General features: G+C 39.3%; 1 long non-coding RNA gene across 1 annotated transcript; it reads left to right on the top strand.

Moving 5' to 3' along the window:
- The first annotated feature begins 284 nt into the window (after window positions 1-284).
- LOC126409840 (uncharacterized) lies at window positions 285-15,461 on the top strand. Its single transcript, XR_007572660.1, has 3 exons — window positions 285-629; window positions 2,953-3,024; window positions 15,326-15,461. It is a non-coding gene; the product is annotated as an uncharacterized LOC126409840 (long non-coding RNA).
- The last annotated feature ends 1,494 nt before the right edge of the window (window positions 15,462-16,955 follow it).

Here is a 16,955-nt window from a genome sequence, read left to right as displayed (position 1 = left end):
GTTAATGTTGTCAAACATAAATAATAGGGCATGGTGGCTATAAAATAATTTATAATATAATTAAAAAAATCGAATTTTAAGTTTTCTTTCTTCATTGAAAAACAAAGACTTATGGCTCCTGATCATCACCAAACAAATCATGGTTACTTTTGTGACTTTCGTTTTTTGGACAGCTGCGTTGCTTTCCAATTTTCTAGCAAGCTCAAACGGCTACCTTCTTTTCATTCAAATAAAATGACGACCAACTTCTTTTCATTCAACAAAACAAAATGTTGTTCCCGCTTCTCGCGGCTAAAGCAGGAAAGTGGCAGGTAAATCAAGAAAGCGGTCTCGCGTTTTGCATCTCTCACCTGTCACCCTTTTCCTCCGAGAGAGAGAGACAGAGTGAAGCAAGAAAAGGGTCTCGCACTCTGCACCTCCCATCGCCGCCGATGGCAGAAGTAGCAATTCATCGCCGCCGATAGCAACAAGGCTACCCTCTCCATTGGCAATGTCCACCACTCCGATGCTTCCCAAGAGAGCCGTCTATGCAACATCGAGCACCATGCCGGTGACTATAGTGTTTTCGCTCGAACATCCAAGGACCACGCTATCGTCATCTCCTATAACCCCGACACTGGAACCATCAGGTATATTTTATTTGTCGATTGAAATTTTCTGTCTTTTTTGTTCGGTTTGTAACGTTGCTATTCCTTTTCTTTTTTGGGTTATATTGGTTATATTTTCTCACCTAATTGGCATGGTGGAAGAAATAAATTTATCCATCATTGATGCTTGTGATGGACCTGATCTAGGTTATTGAATTAGTGCTTCTGAGCTCAATGGTAATCTGGTGTAAATTAATGGAATCAGTTGGAGTGGGCATATTGATGCATGGGAATTTTGACCTCGTTTCATATTGGGTCTGTGGTTCGGGCGAGGCGCAGGCGTGGTATTTGTTTAGGGTTTTGTAGTAGTGATTTGGTGGGTTCGGTTTTTCCAGCAATTTGAGGAGTTTTTATGTTTGGACCTGAAGCAGACTCGGGGCGTTTCTCGGGGCTGTGTTCGTTACGACGGAATACTGTGTTTCTTCTTTCTTGCTTATTTAGTTGAGACTTGTTAGGATGTTATGCAGTGATTGAATATCCTGCTTTGTTTGTTGTTAAGATCAACTAGCACCGTTTTGCTGCTCGTTAGCATTGATATTGGTGTGGCGTACTTTAGTTAAATAATTTTAAGTGTGAAAAATTTCGTATCGATCAACTAATGGTGATTTCATGCTCGTCTTCAATGGCATTTTTCTTTTTCGCAGTCTTAGTTGAAGAAATTAAAGATTACAAAGTTAAGATAGATGATGTCCCAGTTGCTTGAGTTGTAAGGTTTTTATGCTTGGTACATATGCGGTGTAAGGCCTTGACTGAGTTTTATCAACAGCTTTTGGTCATTGTAAACGATACTTGTTTTACGTCAGACTATTGTAGCTAATTTGATTGTGAAAAAGGTTTTTGTAGTGCGACATGAAGGCAAATCTGCCTTTTGGTTTCCCTTTTTGGATAGAGGAAGTGATGATGGTTCATGTTAGAATTATTGCTTGCACTGGTTTTTAAACATAGAAAGCTCCAAAGTTCTAGGATCATTCATATATGTTGTAAGCTGGTGGTAGGGTACATTTGGAGGCATTGATTGTGGTGTGTTTAGGCTGAAGCAGTAATGAGCTGAGTGACCCTTAAAAAATTGAAATTTAAAGTAACAGTGCCCCTTGGCCAAAAACTTCTCGCTCTGCCATGTTAAATTTTGAAATATGGGTTACATATTTTTCGGCATCTGCAAGCTTTTAATCAAATCTGTCTCTGTATTCTTCAGGGCCTTTGCACCTTTATAAGATCCACATTGTCCACCCAAGTAACTGCTGATCGAACCACAAAGTAATTTTTTTTTTCTGGGAACTGCTTTCTTCGGAACAGATTTAGAGCTGATGGGACATGGTTGTGGTTATTTTCTTTCTTATTGTCTAATTTGTTGCTACTTGTAGTGCTAGATGTGACATTTTTGTGCATATCTGGCTCTGAATGGAAATAGTTTAGAAAATAGTGTTCATTTTTATGTGTGCTGACAAACTGTTCTGAGAAAAAACCAAGAGAAGTGGTCCATAAATCGATCTTAATCATCGTCTCCATGTTATTGCAATTTTGCATCCATCATGGCAGCTGTTGCCAATAAAGATATCTTCATTAAATTTAATGAAGTTAGACTGTATGTTCAAAGCAGTATAGTTCCCATCATGGTTTAGGCAACATGTTTTCACTTTTCCGCATAATTGAAGTATGGGAACATGTTGAACATGTTCTGCAATTAACTGTTCAATTGATTCCAAAGTTTTTACAGGGGTGTAGATCTTGATATGTCTGGGGCATTCAACATTTTCATCAAGGAAGCAAAAGCAAATGTAGACACTCATGTACCATTTCATGGTTATACACACTCCTTGTTTGATCTATTTAGGAGTCGCTGTGTAGAATTGAGCTTTTCTGGAGAGTAACTTCTTTGATAATTCTCTCTGTCGAGTAAGAGTCCACATGTCACACAACATCTATAACTCATCTGCTCTCACATCTGAGCAATATTAGGAAAAATGTCCTTTGTCAAATTCAGTATATGTTAGTTGCTCAGTTTGATTTAGTTCACACAAAAATAGTTTAACCTTTTCCTACCGTGTGCAGGATGATTCATATCTTAAAAGTTACATCAGTTGATTGGTACCATGGTATAAGGTTGTAGGATGGCAAATTATGTGCTTGCTTGAGACAACATGCTTTTAAAACATTTCATGTAGCTTGTAGCCATTCTTAGGATGACTTGGCTCCTTTGCTTTTAAGGGCATTTTTAGATCATGCTTATTAGAAATTGAGTTCATCTTTTAGGTAACTTTTCAAATATATACTGAAGTCTTGTCCTCTTGTTTATATTATGCAGTGGGATACTGTTGGGCAGGAAAACTTCAAGGCCATTTCCAGCAGCTACTACCACAGCACTCATGGCATTATTGTAAGTTGGCTGTTTCCAGTTTATTAGTTCTTCTTAGTTCTATTTGCTAGGCTATGATTAGGTTTAAGAATGTCACTTTGTTTGAGCCTATGTTTCTCTTGTTTCGGCTGCTAGAATTGAAAAAAATGTTGTATTTCTCTTCTTTCGAACGCAGTCTATGATGTTACTGACTAGGAGGGCATTAACATTGTCAAACAACAGTTGGATAAACAAGGTTCAGCTATTCAAAGACCCATAAATTTAGCAGTTGTATCAGTAGTTGAAACTTGTCTAGATAGTATGTGGTACTTGTGTGCGCATTTGGGGCTACTAATATGAATATATTCTCAAATGGTATATGGTATGTGCCCATATGTGTTATATTTTGTGATGTATTTATTATGATCAGCTGAAACTTATTGAAATTATTTTAAAACTAATTCCATTTTGTTTGTGCTTTTCTTGTGGTCCTAGTGAGCATCTCATTTCTTTTCGAAGGGCAACTGGACAAAAGCCACAGCAGATCATATTCTATCTGTATTTGTGAATGTATTATTTTTGTTTGATTTTTGAATTTGATAGTTTAATTGAGTGTTAATTTCTGTTTTGACATGCTAGTAGCATTTGTTTTTGTTAGAGAACTCAGAATTTTTTATTTTTATGATCAGTTTTGAAGTGGTCTTGAAATTATAGCGGCTGCTATATGTTTCTGACACAATTTTCACAGACTAAAAAATTGTTTTAAAGTTTGAAACCACATCCTGAAATTCTGTTTTTTTTTTTTTCTTATCTGGAACTTCTTTGAAATCTGTAAAATGGAAACCAGTTTTCAGTTGGGCCTCTTAGGTTGGATTTGTCTGCTTTTGAATTTACAATTTTCTGAATGCGCAAAGCGGTTTGGTTTCTCATTGACCTCGCATGGCAGTGGTGGAAGGGTTTATTGAGCTTAAAGTGCAAAGAGTGATTAGACTTGCGGGAGATAGGGTAGAATAGACTATATATGTTTGATTATTGAATTTGATTGCTTAATTGGCTGTTTCTGTCATGCTAATATCATCTTTTTGGGAGAACCTAGAATTTTATTTTTGATATATTTTTTGAAGTAGTCTAGAAATTGTAGCTGCTGTTCTCTATTTCTAACAGAATTTTCACCAGATTAAAAATCAGTTTAAAATATAAAACTGCCTTTGAAAATTCTGTTTTTCTATCTGTAACTACTTTGATATCTGTGAAATAGCAACCAGCTTTTGGTTGGGCCTCAAGTTGGAGTTGCAACATTATTTACTATGTCATCATTTTCTTGTTAGAAGTTTGAATCTTTTGCATTAACATTGCAGGGCACTGGTGGAAAGGTATGTATTGGTTTTAAATTGCTTTTCTTTTTGTTTGAATTCTTGAAGTTATTGAATTTAAAGCGTAAGGAAGGAGCGATTAGACAGGTGAGGATACAGTATCATAGATATTTGTGTTTGATGTTTTAAATTGATTGCTTCCTTCTGTTCTTGTTGTGCTAATAGCTTTATTTGGAAAATGTAGATTTTTTTTTATTTTTAGGATCATTTTTAAGTATCCTAGGAATTGTACCTGTTGTTCTTTGTTTTTGACAGAATTTTCAACACATTAAAAATTGTTTAAAATATAAAACTTTGTACCCTCAAAATTTCAAAATTTTTGACTTGTAGATTGGAAATTATAGAATTCTTGTTAGAGTTTGTTTTCTGCTACTCTTTTGCACAAACTTTAAATTTCTAAAATTTACTTGATCTTACCTAAATTTTACCTTTATGTGTAGAACAACTTTTTTCGTTTTTTGAAAGCTTGTTTTGTCTAGTTTCTATGATTAGTTTTTGTTTGATGCATGCTTTCTGTAGCAATTCTATGAAAGCATTGGAATTGTCGTGAATCATGTGTTCTTAGCCTGGGATTTAGCTAGCTTTAGGTTGTTGAAGTTGGTAGGTGGCATCGTGCGTGTGCATCGTTATCTGGCGTCTTTGTGAAGTGTAAGAAAAGGAGGAGATGACTGCGCAGAGAAACTAGAGAGCTATGGGAGGATCTTGAAGCCTTCTCTTGGAAGCGTTGTGGAACAAAACCAATAGTTAACAAAGGAAACAATTATTTGAGAGGCTCTGTCACACGGGTACTCCTCCTAAGGAGGAGGAGGAGTACCCGCACAGTACTTGTACAACACCGGTACTGGTGCGGGTATGGCCCTGGGTGCGGCAGGAATGCTGCATTGACCGCACCGGGTGCAGTCAATGCACTCAAGGTCATTTTCAACCTTTTTCAGACTCGGTCAAAGTTGACCGACTCCAAATTTGTTCGATTTTAATATTAACGATTTTTACATTTTAACGTTTTAAACCTTTTTAACATTAAAATTTTTGAAACCCTTAAACACGTTTTTGTTTCATTTGGTTTCGTTTCTTCTTCTTCACTCATCGACGACCACGCATGGCGAGCGGCGAAGGTAGGGGCGGTGACTTGTACCTATGTGACATAGTTGGGAGGCAATCACGATGTCTATGTTAGATATCTTAGGTGGTATTTTGTGCTTACAGGACTTCTGCATTGGGAAACCCATGTAGGAGCTGCTTAACATGAAATCAAATCATCAGTTATACAATTACAACCATCCTATTTTTGTTGACATAGTCAAGAAGTCCCTTACTATCATTTTGATGAATTTCTTGAAATAGCACAATGCAAATCCAACAAGTTTAGGATCAGATAAGACCGTTGATCCAAGCCCACTACTAGCGTTAAGTGCAACAATTTTCGGATTCCACTACTAGTTTCAAATACAACAATTTTTGGATAAAATAAGACCACTGATCTAGACCCACTATCGGATCTCATTCCAAACTGATCGAGGCCCATACCATGATCCAAGTCCAACAATTTTCAGATCAGATAAGACCGTTGTTCTACTGTCACTTATGCTTTTGCTTATATTTTGGTGGAATTGCCCTCAAATTTGTCTAATATCAAGTTGTTTTTTGGTTTTTGAAGTATGTAGGTCTCATCGTGCTTTTGCATCATTATTCGGCTTTTTTGTGAAGTGCATGAAAAGGAGGAGATGACTGCAAGGAGAAATAAGAAAACTGTTGGAGGATCTTGAAGCCTTATATTAGAAGCGTTGTGGAAGAAAACCATTGGTTAACGAAGGAAATGATCATGTGAGAGGCAATCACGATGTCCATGTTAGATATCTTAGGTGATAACTTGTGCTTACATGACTCCTGCATTGTGAAACCCGTGTAGGAGCTGCTCGACATGAAATCAAGTCATCAGTTATACAACTACAACCATCCTATTTTTGTTGACATAGTCAAGAAGTCCCTTACTAACATTTTGATGAATTTCTTGAAATAACACAATGCAAATCCAGCAATTTTAGGATCAGATAAAACCGCTGATCCAAGCCCACTACCAGCGGCAAGAGCAACAATTTTCGGATCATATAAGACCATTGGTCCGAGTCCACTACTAGTTTCAAATACAACAATTTTTGGATCAAATAAGACCACTGATCTAGACCCACTACTGGATCTCATTCTAACAATTTCTAGATCAGATAAGACCACTGATCGATGCCCATACCAAGATCTAAGTCCAACAATTTTCGGATCAGATAAGACCGTTGTTTTCCTGTCACTTATGCTTTTGCTTATATTTTGATGGAATTGGCCTCAAATTTGTTTAGTTTTAGGTTGTTTTTTGGTTGTTGAAGTATGTAGGTCTCATCGTGAGTTTGCATCATTATCTGACTTTTTTGTGAAGTGCATGAAAGGGAGGAGATGACTACAAGGAGAAATTAGAAAACTGTTGGAGGATCTTGAAGCCTTATCTTAGAAGCGTTGTGAAACAAAACCATTGGTTAACGAAGGAAATGATCATGTGAGAGTCAATCACAATGCCCATGTTAGATATCTTAGGTGTTATTTTGTGCTTACATGACTCCTCCATTAGGACACTACTAGCGGAAAGTGAAACAATTTCTGGATCATATAAGACCATTGATCCGGGCCACTACTAGTTTCAAATCCAACAAATTTTGGATCAGATAAGTCCACTGATCTGGACCCCCTACCCGATCTTATTCCAACCATTTCTTGATTAGATAAGACCATTGATCGAGGCCCATACCAAGATCCAGGTCCAACAATTTTCGGATCAAATACGACCTTTGATCCGGTGTCACTTATGTTTTTGCTTATATTTTGGAGGAATTGGCCTCGAATTGATCTAGTTTTGGGTTGTGTTTAGGTTTTTGAAGTAGGTAGGCCTCATCGTGCCTTTGCTTCATTATCTGGCTTTTTTGTGAAGTGCATGAAAGGGAGGAGATGACTGCAGGGAGAAATTAGAAAACTGTTGGAGGATCTTGAAGCCTTATCTTAGAAGCGTTGTTTAACAAAACCATTCGTTAATGAAGGAAATGATCATGTGAGAGGCAATCACAATGCCCATGTTAGGTATCTTAGGTGTTATTTTGTGCTTACATGACTCCTCCTTTTATGAAACCCGCGTAGGAGCTGCTCAACATGAAATCAAGTCATCAGCTATACAACTACAACCACCCTTTTTTGTTGACATAGGCAAGAATGCCCTTACTGTCATTTTGATGAATTTCTCGAAATAACCAAATGCAAATCCAAGAGTTTGAGGATTAGATAAGACCATTGATCCAAGCCCACTGCCAACGACAAGTTCAACACTTTCCGGATCATATAAAACCATTGATCTGGGCCCACTACTATTTTGAAATTCAACAATTTTCGGATCAGATAAGACCACTGATCTAGGCTATCTACCCGACCTCATTCCAACAATTTCTAGATCATATAAGACTACTGATCGAGTCTCATACCATGATCCAAGTCCAACAATTTTCAGATCAGATAAGACCGTTGTTCTACTGTCACTTATGCTTTTGCTTATGTTTTGGTGGGATTGCCCTCAAATTTGTCTAGTTTCAGGTTGTTTTTTGGTTGTTGAAGTATGTAGGTCTCATCGTGCATTTCCATCATTATTTGGCTTTTTTGTGAAGTGCATTTAAAGGGAGGAGATGACTGCAAGGAGAAATTAGAAAACTGTTGGAGGATCTTGAAGCCTTATATTAGAGGCGTTGTGGAAGAAAACCATTGGTTAACGAAGGAAATGATCATGTGAGAGGCAATCACGATGTCCATGTTAGATATCTGAGGTGATAACTTGTTCTTACATGACTCCTGCATTGGGAAACCTGTGTAGGAGCTGCTCGACATGAAATCAAGTCATCAGTTATACAACTACAACCATCCTATTTTTTGTTGACATAGTCAAGAAGTCCCTTACTAACATTTTGATGAATTTCTTGAAATAACACAATGTAAATCCTACAATTTTAGGATCAGATAAGACCGTTGATCCAAGCCCACTACCTGTGGCAAGAGCAACAATTTTTGGATCATGTAAGACCTTTTGTCCCGGCCCACTACTAGTTTCTAATACAACAATTTTTGGATCAGATAAGACCACTGATCTAGGCCCACTACCGGATCTCATTCCAACAATTTCTAGATCAGAGAAGACCACTGATTAAGGCCCATACCAAGATCGAAGTCCAACAATTTTCGGATCAGACAAGACCGTTGATCTGCACCCATTTCGACATCTGTGTCCAAATTTTTTTTTTATTTTTGCGCAAGCAACTTTTTTCACGACTCTCTCTCTCTACAAGACATTGATATATTCTTTTAGCCTCTTCACAGAGAGGCTCCCCATCTCTAAGACTTAGCTTATGGCCAGCATCTAGAGGAGTAGAAGTTGGTCTACACCCCAGTTTCTCAGCCTCCTTTAACAAATCTAGAGTGTACTTCCGTTGATTTAGCACGAGGCTAGTCCTAGACCTAGCAATTTCAATGCCAAGGAAATATTTCAACTTACCAAGGTCCTTGAGATCAAACTCGATCGCCAACAGTTTCTTTAGCTTAATTATTTCATCTTCATCATCACCTGTAACAATCATATCATCAACATATACCAACAAAATAGTAACATTTTGCTCATTTCTCTTCACAAAGAGTGTATGAACTCCATTCCCTTGATGGTATCCACATTGTCTCATGACAAGTCTAAGTCGTTCAAACCATGCTCGAGGAGATTGCTTGAGCCCATATAAAGCTTTCCTTAGCTTGCAACATTTTCCAGGTTCCTCATATTCTGGAGGCATACACATATATACTTCCTCTTCAAGGTCTCCATTGAGAAAAGCATTCTTGACATCAAGTTGGTCCATCTTCCACTCCTTCATCACAGCTAAGGAGATAATGACTCTGACAGTCTTCATCTTTGCAACAAGAGCAAATGTCTCCAAGTAATCAATCTCATATTTCTGACTAAACCCCTTGGCCACAAGACGAACTTTGTATCTTTTAACACTTCCATCTGGTTTGTACTTGATGGTGTAGACCCACTTAGATCCAACCAAGTGAGCTGCCTCAGGAATCTTTACGACTTCCCATGTCATGTTTCTTCCCAGGGCTTCCATCTCTTCTTGCATTGCATAAGTCCACTTGGGATCACTCTGAGCCTCAGCAACATTCCTGGGAATCATAGCCAAAGAAAGAGAAGATACAAAACATTTGTAGTCCTTGCTCGGTCTAGAATATGAAACAAAGTTATCAATAGGATGTTGAGTACATGACCTGACACCCTTTCGCAGGGCGATGGGAAGCTCTTCACTTGCAACAACAGTCTGACTCTCTTCTTCAACAGGTTGCTTCTGAGCACGACTTGGGTCATCCAGGGAAGGACTAACTGGATTGGGAGTAGAATTCTCACCACCTGTCATCTCATCTGTACAGACTCTTCGCCTAAAGTAAACTTGCCCAAACAGACGATTGCATTCCTCTTCTGCCCCAGTAGAACATTCTTCATTTTTCTTCTGTTCAAGTACCTCAATAGAAGGACAACATATTCACGCATGTAGTCCAAAAAATCTGTAAACTGAATTTCCTGACTCGGAGAATACTGAGAATACTCTTCCTTTGACATAGAATTCTCCCCCTGAAGAGGATTTTCACCAAAATAGAAAGCATGTTCAAGGAAAGTGACATCTTTGGTAACATAGGCCCAGTGGAAGGGTCCTGACACTTGTACCCTTTTTGAGTGGGATAATAACCTAGAAATATGCCCTTAATAGACCTTGGATCAAGTTTTTTAATGTGAGGGCTATGATTGTGAATAAAGCAAACACAACCAAAAACTCTGGGTGAAAGAGAAAAAGGTTCACGACTCCCCGGTAACATAGAGTGAGGCGTCTGCCTATTCAACACACGACTAGGCAAACGATTTATAAGATACGCACTGGTCAACACAGCATCCCCCCAATACCTTTTTGAAACATGACGTTGACCCGAGTCATATTCAATAACTGACGATTCTTTCGTTCAACAACTCCATTTTGAGGAGGAGTATAACTACAGGAAGTCTCGTGAACAATTCTCCTTTTTCGAAAGAAGCTATCAACAGACTGACACATATACTCACGAGCATTGTCAGATTGAAAGGTCTTAACAGATGCTCCATATTGAGTTTCCACATAAGCAATGAAAGTCTCTATGATTATGACATTAATAACATCACTATGGTCTTTCAACAAGGTGACAATCGTGTTACGAAAACAATCATCTATAAAGGTGATAAAATATTGAAAACCATGACAAAAAGGAATCCCTGAAGGCCCCCACACATCAGAATGAATCATGGCAAATACCTCATAGACCGATGGCTAGACAAAGGATATGAAGCTCTAACATGTTTGGCCAGGTGACAGACATCACTGGACACCATGGTCATGTCTAACCTGGAACATAAATCAGGAAACAACTGTCTAAGAAGTCCAAAAGGCAGGTGTCCAAGACTCCCTTTCCCAGCCACAGAGATAGATGAACCATCGGCAAGAGAAACACGTTCCTTTCCTGACGAAAGCTTATACCCATGAAAGACCTTAGGATCGCCGGTCATGTGGTGAGTAGCGCCACTGTCGATGATCCACTCGCCCATACGGGAATCTGTCATCACGTCGATAGAACACCCAAATTTCTTCCTGAACGATGCTGGTGGCGCAGAATGAGAGAGGCTGTAGATGCTGGGGACGACAGCCAGACGACGTAGCTGATGATCCAAGGCGCGAGATCACTGGGACCGTCGGGAAAAGTCCTCAGGCACAACTTAGCTTCAGGCATGTCGGAGAGGGCTTCACTTGAAAAATCGTATAAAATCGTAGACACCTCCAAAAATTCTGAAATTTGGATCACAGCAAGAGTACAAGCCAAGAAGTGGACGCTCCAAATTGGGCTGAATCCGAGCAGTCTACACTAAGGACGTTGAGCCTTGAAGTCACGGGTTGCCTGTCGCCTGCTTCAGGAAGACTCCGTCGATTTCTGCCAGATTCTGTCCGTCGCCTCCAGAAACACCATCTGTAGTCCGATCGACGTCAAACTTGGTGGAGAGGATCACCTGGATGTTGGAAACCGAATGCCACCGGAATCATAAAAATCCAACGGTCCGATCGTCGAAAAAGTCACTGGAAACAGGGACTGGACGGCAGTAAAGCAGAACAGTGTCTGATCAAATTTCTTGAGCTCGAATCTCACTCAATACTGCACCGATTGACACGATTCCACTTCCCTTCGACAGATTGATTTGTTGGGAAGCGATCAGAATCAAAACCCCCAAAAGTTACAGCCGATTGAGCCCTCGATTGAAGCTCGGACAGAAACAGGCTTAGTGAGACCTGTTAAAACTGAGTATACAGAACATGGCACGATCGTCTTCAAACGGCCCTCAAATCAGTTCTCCTTCGATCAAATCCGCTGGTAGGTCATCCACAAGTCGATGGTGAAGGAGCTCGTATAGTAAACCAGCAAGAGTCGACGGTGTCCACCGGAACTTCACGGCGGCAGACGATCACCACTCAAACGGTGATCCAATACGAGCACAAACAAGAAACTCAGAACCAAGTGGAGAAGCAGAGGGAAACTTTGGGCGACAGCAATCTCCGACGTCGGTCTGGAGAGGGCAACGATCTCAGGCGATGCATCCGGGCGGCGATGGTAGCGAGTGATGGGAAGGTCAGGGCCGGAACTTCACGACCGCAAAGAAAATTCCCAAACTCGTTGGCTCTGATACCATGTAGAAACACGAAAAATAGGAAAAAGAATACGATGAACACGATGTAACGTGGAAAAACCCTCAACAAGAGGGAAAAAACCACGGATGAGGAGGAACTAGTGCCCACTAGCAACCAGACTCTCTCTCTCTTAAGATTTCATTCACACCCAAAAATTAGGGTTACCAAGATACAAGTAGAGTCTCAACAGGCCTAAATAGGAGCACACACTGGACCGGGTCCAGACCTAGACCCGTACATTAAAACACGTCAACACCCCAATTTCTTTTCAGGAGGTAAGTACATCTGAGGTGAGTACACATAGTCTATCTGAGGCCACTATAGATATATCTGATCCTTGTCAGGACTTACTTATTGCTCTTTGCAAAGACCAGAGATAATGTACTTTACATCCCATTTCTCATTTTGTTTCTACTGATGGTGTTGATAAAAGTATGCAACAATTTATTTAAACTCTAACTATCCATGCAGTTCCTACTTGTCACCAGTAGGCTTTATTAGATACCCAGTGGAGACAAGCTATGCAAGATGAGATGGATGCCTTGGTTCATCGGAGCACCTAGAAACTTGTTGATCTTCCTCCTGATTGTGACATTATTGACTCCAAGTGGTAATCATTAGAAATATCATTCTGATGGTTCTGTGGAAGGGTCACACATGCCATCATTTTTGGGAACTGAAAAATAGACTGTACATGATCAAACCTCATGCACAACTTGAAGGGGGTTGTTATGTCAAGGTTTGGGTCGAGTCAGACCCGATTTATTTTCATCACACGCCTAAAGCACATGGGTGGTGGCGAACTTGTAATATGTATTATTTTTTTGTGTATTTTATTTGTAACTGTTAAGTGTGATTAGTTTTTGATAGAAATCTGGCACCAATATCTGCAACTAGAAATCTGTATTCACGCAGGAAGGTAGAGAGAGAAAAAATGAAACAAGAAGAAGCTGAGAAGAAGAAGTCGTGACCAGGATGGTCTACGTGGCCCATATTTATAAGAGAGAACAGTTACAATTGCAGAATCCTAAAAGACTCTTCATCGTAGAATCCTAGGAGACTTCATATATTACAAGGACATTAAATACCTCAACACAGTTTACAAGAACATAGAATCCTAGGAGACTTCACATATTACAAGGACATTGAATGCCTCAACACAGTTTACATGAATGTAGAATCCTAAGAGACTTCACATATTACAAGGGCACTGAATAACGTGAGACATCGTTCAACGTGTTGGATTTTGGATCTAGATGGAGGATCCGAAAATCTGTTGTTTAACACCCTCCCTCAAGTTGTGCATGGTTTTGAATCATGAACAGTTTGCCTTTCAAAAGCCAAAACTGATACTTTGTCAATCCTTTAGTAAATATGTCAGCAGCTTGTTCATTGGTTCCAACGAAGACTGGTTCTATCTCTTTATTCTCCACCTTTTGCCTGATAAACTGCTGGTCAATCTCAATTTGTTTTGTTCGGCCATGTTGTATAGGATTGAAAGCAATGTTGATGGCGCTTTGGTTGTCACACATTAGTACTAAGCTTTTAATTTTTTCTCCTATATCTTCTAGCAAGTGTCGAATCCAAGTCACTTCTGCCATCCCTGCAGCCATACATCTGTATTCAGCTTCTATACTTGATCTTGCAACTGCTTTTTGTTTTCTACTACTCCAAGTTACTAAATTTTTGCCTATAAAGATGCAAAAACCTGAGATAAATCTTCTTTCGTCTGGATCTCCAGCCCAATCAGCGTCAGTATATGTGATTAATTCATGACCAACAGCTTCATTTTCACTTTTACAATACATTAATCCATCTCCAGCAGTTCCCTTGAGATACCTTAGTATCCTTTTAACTGCATTCATATGTGTGTCCCTCGGTGCATGCAGAAATTGAGACACTTGATTTATCGCATAGGTAATATCAGGTCTGGTAAATGTTAAATATTGCAAAGCACTAACAATGCTGCGATATTTGGTGTGGCCTTCATATGTTTCCCCATCATTTATACTCATCATTTGGTTCAGAACACTGGGTGTTTCAGCAGGCTTACAATCCATCATGCATGTTTTATCCAATAGGTCAAGAGTATATTTCTGTTACTTCAAGGTGAGATGATCTCCTTGCCTATCAATTTCAACCCCAAGGTAAGATGCAGATTGGGCAGGCTGTATTGACACTAGGAGGTCCATAAGTTGGATTCTGTCTTCTTTAACAGAATCAGTCCATAGCCAAGTCATTGGACTTAGGACTTCACGTGAAGTTTGGAAAGCATCTAGAAGATGCTTATGCCACCCAATCTGGGGCCAAATTCTGCTACTTAAAATGCATCTTCAGGATCTTAGGAAAGGGACAGAAGCATTGACGAATACTTCAAGCATGCTGAACTTAATGCACATCAATTGATCATTGTGGCTAAACTGATTGATGAGGATGACCTGGTCATGCATATCCTTTAGAGATAATGTAATATGGTGGTTAAGATATTTGTGGGCACGGGTGTAGAACCTGTCTCTCTAAATGAGCTCTATGGGTGGTTATTAATACATAAAATTCTACTTCAGACATCTAGTGATCAGCCGACTGAGTCTCTTACTGTCAGCTAACTTTGCTCAAAATCAGGCAAATAACAGTTCTGATCAGCAAAATGGCGACTACAGAGGCAGAAATTAGTGGAATAGACAAAAAAAGTTAGTGGAACAACAATAGCAAAAATCAAAATCAAGAGGGCAGTAAGGTGGTCTGTTAAGTGTCAAATGTGACAAACCAGGCCACACAGCTAAACAATACAAGCAGATTTCTCATTTATTGAACTCAGATGGGTCGGCCAAGGCTTTCTCTACTGCAACGCATCCTCTGGTGATGAGAACTGGTACCCGGATTTGGGTGCCTCTCATCACATCACAAACAGTCTTAGCAACAAGTCTCTGCAGTCTTCCTATCAAGGTATGGATGGATTCAAATAGGTAACGGTTCCTCTTTACCTATTGCTAATATTGGATTAGCTCTTATTAGTCATGCTATAAATTTTTTCAAGCTGAATGACATCCTACTTGTTCCACAAATTTCAAAAAATCTGCTTTAGGTCAGAAAGGTTTGTGATAGTTAATCATGTGGTATTTGAGTTCATACCCTCTTCTTGTTAAGGATCGGAAAATGGGGAGAGTTCTTTGTGGATCAGCTGAAGAGGGGCTATACAAATGACCTGATGTGCAGGCGCAGCGGCAAAAAGCAGCTCATGTTGGTCTCAAGTCACCGGTTTCAGTTGTGCATTCTATTTTAGCGATGAACTTTCTTTCATTTTAGAAACTTTATTTATTTGTGATGCTTGTTTTCGAATAAATAAAGATGTGCAATCTATTTTAGAGAAACATGAACTTCCTTTATTTATTTGACCTTAGCCATAAGTTTCCCTTCTCGAGGTCGTTGAAGTTGACAAAGTATCGCATCTCCTCCATGGTCCCCAAAACCTAGATGCCTCAAGGACGGCAGATATGCGCCACCCATCGCATGTGGCTTGCCACGGTCCAAGTCTTGGTGACCTTGACAGAATTTTAACCAATTTGAAGCTAGGATTTCTTATTCTGCATGGTGATCACTTGAGAGCAAGTGTTTGTATGTAGTTCCCTTTGGGTTTCCTCATGGGATACAAATTAAACATAGGAGTCACGGCTCTCTCTCTCTCTCTCTATATATATATATATATATATGTGTGTGTGTGTGTGTGTGTGTGTGTGTGAAAATTGAATGGTGACTTTTACATTTGAGAGTCATTTTGCCATTTAACCATGTCAATTTAATTGAAGATGATGGATGGTTAAAGGAAAAATAAGGAGAAAAGATTATGGGTATTTTATCATTTAGTATTAATTCATGTGTTCTTCTTTTTGTTTTTCTCTCAATCATCTATTTGCTTTAAATGAATGGACATGGTTAATTGGCTGGGTGATTCTATATAGTCAGTATTTTTATATATGTTTTTTATTTAGTTTCCATCTCTCAAAGGTGCATTAGCCATGGTTTTGTCTATTATTTTTTCAAAACATTTAGCAATGATTTTCGGTGCTTTTAGCGGCAGAAAATTTTAAAAAAATAATCATTTGGCAATAGAAGTTGTTGGCAAATGCAAGAAAATGGAACGATGACTGCAAATGTTTATGGACAAATGGAGACATCAAGTTTGGACTGTTTGATTTTAGATTGAATGGCTTACATCTTCTCTCTCTCTCTCTCTCTCTCTCTCTCTCATCCTTTCAAAGGGAGACCCCAGTGGCTCCTCCCCTACCATCGCTCGTGGGGCCGATGTTGCCTGGCAGCAGGGCAGACCTGTAGAGCTCCCATTGCAAGAAGAGGAGAGAAAGTAGGAGAGGGAGGAGAGTGATTCACAAGGAAAGAGAGAGCGAGAGGGAGGGAGGGAAGGGAGATTTGGGCCGTCTGATCTTAAATTGGACAACTTAAATTTGATGTCCTTAGATGTCTAAAAAACTAGAGTCAACAGGTTACCTCTATGGCTATTCAATGGTTTTTTTTTTTATTTATTTAAAAGGTAGGTGCACAAGCGGGCATTGCTAGGTGTGGAAATTGAAGAAGAAATTTATGTCCTTAGACAAGAATTTAACCGGCCAAATGACTGGCAGGGAGAAGCTATTATGAGGACAGCTCAAAGCTTCTCAAAGAATGCATTCATCAATATTACTTCTCCGCATACTCTGGGCATTCTAAATTGTGAGAAAAGCCCATTTTCTTCCATGTTTGCCTCATTTTCGTCTTGATCATC

The sequence above is a fragment of the Nymphaea colorata genome, chromosome 2 (genome assembly GCF_008831285.2).
Source record: "Nymphaea colorata isolate Beijing-Zhang1983 chromosome 2, ASM883128v2, whole genome shotgun sequence".
Lineage (NCBI taxonomy): Eukaryota > Viridiplantae > Streptophyta > Magnoliopsida > Nymphaeales > Nymphaeaceae > Nymphaea > Nymphaea colorata.
The sequence above is the reverse complement of the archived record's forward strand: the minus strand, read 5'-3'. Positions and strand labels throughout refer to the sequence as shown.